General features: G+C 38.1%; 1 non-coding gene across 1 annotated transcript; it reads right to left on the reverse strand.

Moving 5' to 3' along the window:
• Positions 1–513: 513 nt before the first annotated feature.
• Positions 514–620, reverse strand: LOC141699477 (small nucleolar RNA R71). Its single transcript, XR_012565939.1, has one exon. It is a non-coding gene; the product is annotated as a small nucleolar RNA R71 (small nucleolar RNA).
• Positions 621–8,680: the final 8,060 nt, after the last annotated feature.

Consider the following 8,680-nt stretch of genomic DNA (forward strand, 5'->3'; position numbering starts at 1 on the left):
CCGTTGCCGGGGACTCGGTGTTAATTTTAGATTATGTGCTTGTCATCAGTGGTCGTTAAAGTTCACTGACTCGTATTCTTTTACTTTCACAGTTTATTTATTTTGTTTCATGTACTCATTACAATGGGAGATCCAGCAGCACAAACGAAAGCCTTGATGGATTTTTCTCAACCCAAGATCAATGACATTCAATCTAGCATTATCCGGCCAACTATCACAGCTAATACCTTTGAGATCAAGCCTAGCATAATTAAATGGGTGCAGAATTCAATCCAGTTTGGGGGTTCTCCAACTGAAGATACAAATATGCACATTAGGGATTTCATTGAGATCTGCGACACCTTCAAGATCAACGGTGTTTCTGAAGATGCTGTGAAGCTGAGACTGTTCCCATTCTCTCTGAGGGACAAGGCTAAGAGCTGGTTACACTCTCTACCAGCTGGTTCGATTACTACTTGGGAAGATCTTGCTCAGAAGTTTCTTACTAAATTCTTCCCTATGGCGAAGACAGCTGCAATCAGGAATGCTCTTACTCAATTTGTGCAGCAATCAGGAGAATCTTTATATGAAGCTTGAGAGGGCTACAAGGAGATACTTAGGAAGTGTCCTCGTCATGGAATGCCTGATTGGATGATCATCAATTATTTTTATAATGGGTTGGGAGCACAGTCCAGACCCATGCTCGATGCAGCAGCAGGTGGAGCATTATGGGCAAAAAGCTATGAGGAAGCTTATGATCTAATTGAACTGATGGCTGCTAATGAATATCAGTATCCAGCCCATAGATTGCCACAGGGCAAGGTAGCAGGAGTTCTTGAAGTGGATACAGCTACGGATATCACTGCTCAACTGAAGGCGTTGTTTATGGAGATCGATTCTCTGGCTAACTATGGTGTTAAGCAGATAACCAGTGTTTGTGAGTTGTGTGCAGGTCCGAATGCGACAGAGCAATGCACTATATCTAGTGACTCAGCTCAGTTTGTGAGCAACTTTCAGAGATCGCAGCAGCCAGTTCTTGCCACTTACTATCCTGAAAACTAGAATCATCCTAACTTCAGCTGGAGCAACAATCAGAATGCGATGCAACAGCCGTTCCAGTAGTTTGGAAATAAGCTATTCAACCCTCCTGGTTTCCAGCAATAATTTGCACCAAGACAACAACTCCAACTTCAACAACAAACTCATGATGCAGGTCTATCTTTGAATGAAAAATCTGAATTGGAGGAGTTGAGGCTTATGTGCAAAAACCAGGCTCTTATATGCCAAAGCCAGGCTGTTTCTATCAAGACTCTGGAGAATTAAATAGGGTAAATTGCTAATGCCTTATTGAATCGTCCACCAGGAACGCTTCCTAGTGATACAGAAACAAATCCAGGCAAGAGGGAAGTTGAAGAACAGGTGAACGCCATCACCTTAAGGTCTGGAAAGGTCACAAGCCCCCAAGTTCATCAAGACGAAGAGCCTGAAAAATCTCAAGTTTCAGAAAATGCAGTTGTGGCTGAAGAAGAAGTGCAGAAGGAAGCAGAGGTGGAACCAAGGAAGACTACTGTGGAACACACTCCTCCTGAGGGTAATACAGGGGAAAAACAGATCTATCCTCCACCTCATTTTCCTAAGAGGCTGCAGAAGAAAAAGCTGAATAAGCAATTTGCTAAGTTTCTGGAGGTGTTCAAGAAACTTCATATCAACATACCTTTCGCTGAAGCTCTTGAACAGATGCCTAGCTATGTGAGGTTTATGAAAGGTATTCTCTCTCAGAAAGTGAAGCTCGATGACTTAGAGATCATTTCTCTAATGGAGGAATGCAGTGATGTGTTGCAACAGAAGTTGGCTCCAAAGCTTAAAGATCCTGGAAGCTTCACTATTCCTTGCACCATCAGAAACTTGTCGTTCGACAAGTGTTTATGTGATTTAGGAGCTAGCATCAATCTGATGCCCTTATCTATCTTCAAGAAGCTTTGTCTGCCTGATCCGAAACCAACATACATGTCATTGCAACTAGCTGACCGTTCCATCGCTTATTCACGAGGTATAGTGGAGGATGTCTTGGTCAAGGTGGATAAACTCTTCTTCCCTGCTGACTTTATAATTCTTGATTTCAAGGAAGATAAGAATATTCCCATCATCTTGGGAAGACCATTCTTGGCTACAGGCCGAACTATGATCGATGTGCAAAAAGGAGAGCTTTTGATGAAGGTTTACAATCAAAAGATCACTTTTAATGTGTTCAAGGAAATAAAGTTACCCACAGCTAAAGAGGAGTGCTTTAAAGTAGAGCAAATTCAGGTTTTTAATACACCTCCGTGGAAGAGGAAGTTGGATTTGCCATTCAATTCTCTTGGGTTAGCAGAGCTGAAAATTTCACAGGAGCGTTTTGAACCATTTATTCAAGAAGCTCCCACACTTGAGCTCAATCGAAAGCCAGATCACTTGAGTTATTCATTCTTAGGTGCACCCCATGATAAGGGATTGGGATATATATTTGATGATGTAGAGGGTAGCCGAACGAACTCTCCAATGCCTATAGAGGGTTCTTCTCATGTACAGCAGGTAGTTGATAGGACTGGTGTTGGTGATGAGCAGTACAGGCGAGTAATTAGGCGTATGGAGGCCATACACGACATTCACCGTTATTTTGCTGAAGATTTGACACACACTTTCGGTACTGTTGTCCGAGACACTGGTGGCGAGGTTGATTGGCCACCTGATCCTCCACCTGACGAGGGTGACTCTCCCGCTTATTAGGTATGCCTGAAATCCTTATTATTACCTTCAATGAGGACATTGAAAATTTTTAAGTTTGGGGGTGATAATGTAAGGATTAGTAGTGTGTGTGTCCATATAGATTCATATTACATGTTTAGTTGTAGTTCATTCATATTTTTGCATGATTGTTCATTTAGGACATATTTATTTATTTTTATGTGATTTCATATAGTTGCATTTGCATGCATATTTAGCATGATCCCTTAAGATGAACTATGATATTTGATAAGTTGATGTTGATTTCAGTGTGGTGATGACGAATAGAGGGATGTTTAAGTCTTAATGAATTGATTTGCATGCCAGAAACAAATATTTTCACAAAGTCATATAGGGTTTCTTTTGATCTAGATCATGATCATACTTGTTTGTTGTCGAGATTTAATCACTTGGTTATATTTAGAATTTGTGATATTCTCGTAATGACGTAAAAACACTGATTTTTTTATCTGGAGAAAAACTTGGATTTCATTGCTAGTTGTTGTAAGGCTAGGCGACAAATGGCTAGTAGCCGGCTCATATTTTTATGAGTAGTCTGGGGTTGAATGACATGGAGCGAAACGCACTCATTCAGAAATTATTGAAAAGAAAAAAAAAAGAAAAAAGAAGAAAAAAGAGGGAAAAAAAGAAAGAAAAAAAGTATGTGTTTATGCATAATTTATCAAGAGTGAGCTCTTTAATACTCGAGTTATTAAGTTTTAGGGGACTTTATGCCTAGTGACCTAAGGCTTTTATAGTCTGGGATCCGCTAACCTAACGCTCGCTACATGGCTATTATTGCATAAGTCTTTTGGGACCTCATTCATTGCACGATCAAATAAGCATATTTGCTATGTGTTCAATAATAGTGTGAATCCTTGTATAACTCTAGTAGAAAGGAGGTGTTGTGAGTCATAATGCGTTTATTGTCTATTCTGTTTATAAACTTTTGATTGTTTCGATGATAGATAAGTTATGGTTATTGATCTAGTATCGAGAGATATCTGTTAAGCATTTCACACACGCACGTTTCTGGTTTGTGAGTTGGTTTGTGGGATTTATTCGAACTCTGTTTTAAGTCATTGCATTCTTAGAGGCATTGGTTTATTCATTTGGTTATGGTTATTCCGAGGGGATCGATTGTATTATCATTTAGTTGCATTCAGATAGTTGCATTCATGCATTAGGTTTGTTTTGTAGTTTTGAGTCTGTTTATGCTTGAGGACAAGCATCGATTCAAGTTTGGGGGTGTGATAAGTGGATTTTATATCCACTTGAAACGCTTTATTACAAGCTTGAATTGGTGTTTTGGACTCAAGTTGTTGGTATTTTGATGTGTTTTTGTGTTATTACATTTCAGGTATCAGTTATAAACTGTAAAAATTCCATAAATTATCCGTCGTGTTAGGCTTACAAACTATAAGTATACTCGATGGATAATGTTTAGAGAATCAACGGCTAAGAATAAGATAATTCGACGGATGAGGATAAATCAGTTATCCGTCGAGTCATAAAATATTCCAGAAAAGTAATTGATTTTATTAATAAATAGTATGCCGACGGATGATCAAACTCGATGGATAGTGATCATCCGTCGAGATGTAAATTCTGACTTAGCCAAAATTTCATCCATGACTGAAAAATTAATTAAATTTCTGGCTGCATTACAACTTGCAAACAATCTATAAAGATTCAAGAGTAATTTAACATACCTAACTCACTTACCAACCTTGAAAAGGTGGATTCATCCAGTGGCTTGGTAAATATATCTGCAAGTTGCTTTTCACTTGGAACAAAATATAGTTCCACAGTACCATTCATTACATGTTCCCTTATGAAGTGGTACTTGATGTCTATATGCTTTGTCCTTGAATGCTATACTGAATTTTCCGTGATGGAAATTGCACTTGTGTTATCACAGAAAATTGGAATCCTTTCAACTTGCAAACCATAGTCTAGTAATTGGTTTTTCATCCACAAAATATGTGCACAGCAACTGCCAGCAGCAATATATTCAGCTTCAGCTGTAGAAGTAGAAACTGAATTTTGCTTTTTACTGAACTAGGACACAAGCTTGTTTCCTAGAAATTGACAGGTTCATGTTGTACTTTTTCTATCAATTCTACAACCTGCATAATCTGCATCTGAATAACCAGTAAGATCAAAACCAGAATCTCTAGGGTACCAAATGCCAAGTTTTGGTGTTCCCTTGAGATATCTAAAAATTCTCTTAATAGCTACTAAGTGAGATTCTCTAGGATCAGCCTGAAATCTAGCACACAAGCATGTAGAAAATATTATATCTGACCTACTAGCTGTTAAGTACAGAAGTGAGCCAACCATGCCCTTATAACTTAAAATATCCACAGACTTTTCAGTAGTGTTTAATTCAAGCTTAGTTGCAGTGGCCATGGGAATCTTTGCAGATGTGCAATCCATTAGATCAAACTTCTTTAAAAGATCATAAATGTATTTAGTTTGACTAATGAATATTCCATTCCATCACTAACTTGCTTAACTTGCAAACCAAGAAAGTAAGTTAATTCTCCCATCATACTCATTTCATACTTACTTTGCATCAATTTGGAAAACTTTTTGCAAAGTTTTTCATCTGTAGAGCCAAAAATAATGTCATCTACATAAATTTGAACAAGTATACTAGAGCCATTAACATTTCTAAAGAAAAGAGTTTTGTCTACAGTACCTCTAGTGAAGTGATTCTCTAAAAGAAACTTTGACAAAGTGTCATACCAGGCTCTAGGTGCTTGCTTCAAAAGTGCTTTCAAAAGATAGTAAACATATTCTGGAAAATTTGGATCTTCAAAACCAGGAGGCTGACTACATAGACTTCCTCCTCCAAATCTCCATTCAGAAAGGCACTTTTGACATCCATTTGATAGACTTTGAAATTGGCATGGGCTACATAGGCTAAGAAGATTCTGATGGCTTCAAGTCTTGCAACAGGAGCAAATGTTTCATCAAAATATATTTCTTCTTGTTGACAATAGCCCTTAACAACCAATCTAGCTTTGTTCCTAACTACTATGCCATTTTCATCCATCTTATTTATGAATACGCTTGGGCACCAGCTTCCATACCTTATTCCTCTCAAATTGGTTTAGCTCCTCCTGCATAGCTAAAATCCAATCAGGATCCAACAAAGCTTCTTCTACCTTTTTTGGTTCTTACTTAGAAAGAAAGCTGTTGTATAGACATTCTTCTTGAGTTGCTCTCCTTGTTTGAACTCTAGAAGATACATCACCAATGATGAGCTCAAATGGATGATCCTTTGTCCATTTCCTTTGTTGAGGTAGATTAGCTCTAGATGAAGAGGCCCCATTGTTGTCTTGATGTGTGATTGAGTTTAGATTATTAGAAACTCCCCCTGAGTTAATGGATCTTTGATTTAAGAAAGGGGAACTTTCTGTAAGTGATCTATTCTGACCTCTAGCTTCTTTTGATGACCCGACGGATGGTGAATTTTGAGTACCGACGGATGAAGTTGGTTGTCTCCTGACGGATAAAGCAGATTGTCTCCCGACGGATGAAGTATTATGCAACTCGACAGATGTTGAATTTTGTGCTTCATTGGTAATGGATTGTTCTGCATTATCCTTTGATACTGTTTCTTGATCACTTTCATCATCACTGTCATCACTAACCATCTCCACATTGTCAAATTTGAGGCTCTCATGGTAATCTCCATCTTGCAGTCGCAAAGATTCTTCAATTGTTGAATCAAGCTTCTTTCTGAATGATGCTTTGATCTGCTTTCCTTTTTGGCAGGCATCACACAATCCATCCTTAGAAAACTCCACTTGAGGAATACCTCTAACCAGTTCTTTCTTTACAAGTTCATTCTTGGTCTTGAAGTTTAAATGGGATAGCTTCTTGTGCCATAACCAACTTTCATCCTGACTTACTTTGCTGAGAAGACAAGTAACAGATTCTGCATTTGATGAGTTGAAGTCAGCTAGGTACACATTTCCTTTTCTCACTCTAGTGAGAACCACTTTGTTTCTCCTTTTGTTTGTCACAACACAGGCTTCAGAGTTGAAGTTTACTGAATTTCCTTTATCACATAGCTGGCTGATACTCAACAAATTGTGCTTGAGACCATCCACTAAGGCAACCTCCTCAATGATGACATTGTCTTTTGAAATCAAGCCATATCCCATAGTATAACCCTTGTTGTCATCTCCAAAAGTAATACTTGGGCCAGCTCTCTCCTTGAACTCTGTGAGCAGGGTAGAATCACCAGTCATGTGTCTTGAATAATCACTATCCAAGTACCATAGATTCTTTCTGTTTCCCTGCACACATCAAAATCAAATCAAGTTGATTTTGGTACCCAAGTTTCCTTGGGTCCTGCCTTGTTAGCTTTCTTTTTCTGTTTCTTAGGTTTGATCTCATTTGACTTGGGGATATCAGATTCATCCTTAGTCATTTGAGTTGGACCTTTGAAACCATTCATTATAACAGAATTATCATGCATATTTTGATTAACAGGAAATGGCATACTACTAGTAAACATGTTTTTCCAGTAAGGCATGCTAAATGGCATGTGTGGCATACTAAATGCAGCATAATAAGGTTTAAGTGCAAATGGCATATTAGCAAACTGTGCATTCATATTCTGTGTAGACAAAGCATTTATAGGCATAGAAGGCATGGCATTTATGCTGGGAAAATGAGGTGGCACAGATATGGAAGTAGGCATGGCAGTTTTGCAATTAACAGACAAATGATTTACACTACCACACTTGACACAGATTTTTCTAGGAGCATATTTATCAGGTGTGTAGTTGTTATGCTTGTTAATTCCTACTTTACCATTTCTATTATTTTTCTTTTTAGCCTCTGTTTTAACCTCAATCTTTTCCAGTCTGTCACTCAATTGATTGACAGTCATATGACCAACATTAGCCTTTTTCCCCTTCTTCACTTGACTGGATTCTCCTGGAACAAAATTCTTGGAAACTGATCCATATTTCTCATTTACCTTGGCAAGTTTGGTTTTAATCACAGGTTTGCTCACAGTCGACGGATGAGGATTTATATCACCCCACGGATAACCCTTTTTGTTATCCGACGGATGACCCTCATCATCCATCGAGTCTACATCTGTTAGCAATCCTTCAACCAAATTGGATTCCAGCTTCTTCTTATTCTTCTTCCAGGCTGCATCACAAAAGGACTCAATATCTTGAACTTTGGTGATTTGAGCATGAACATCTCTAGATGTTTTCCATGCCTTAATCACCTCATGTTCTCGTTCAAGCTGCTTCTTCAAGATCTCTTCTTTCTTTAAGGACTCAGTTAATTCATCCTTAGCAATTTTACACTCAATTCTTAATTTTTCAAATTCAATGAACTGAGATTCTAGCACATTATTCCTCTCACTTAAAAACAAATTATTTTCTTTGATTTTAGCATTTTCCTTAGTAAGAGACTTAAGTGTAACACGCAAATGATATAATTCTATAGACATGTCATTTATTGCATCATTACACTCGGCTTTAGATAAATGTGCAAGGTTAGTGGTGATTACCTGATTACTTGAAGAACGTGTCTCTGTTTTATCAGACTTGGCCATTAGGGCTAGATTGACATAGCTGACATCCTCATCCTCATCCATACCATCTGCTGCCCAGTCATTTTTTTGTATAATGAAAGCCCTTTCCTTTTGTTTGAGTAACTCAAAGTATTTATGTTTATAATCCACAGGCTCAAACTTCTTTTTACTGAAATCTGACTTTCTACACTCACTGGCAAAGTGCCCTGCTAAGCCACATTTGAAACATTTGAATTTTGATTTATCCACCATATTTCTATTTGGCTTAGCTGCTCCAAAGTTCTTCTTGAACTTGAGCTTGGCAAATCTTCTGGAAAGAAATGCAAGATGTTCATCAATATCCTCCATATCATCTTGGCTCAA

The sequence above is a fragment of the Apium graveolens genome, chromosome 11 (genome assembly GCF_009905375.1).
Source record: "Apium graveolens cultivar Ventura chromosome 11, ASM990537v1, whole genome shotgun sequence".
Classification (NCBI taxonomy): Eukaryota; Viridiplantae; Streptophyta; class Magnoliopsida; order Apiales; family Apiaceae; genus Apium; species Apium graveolens.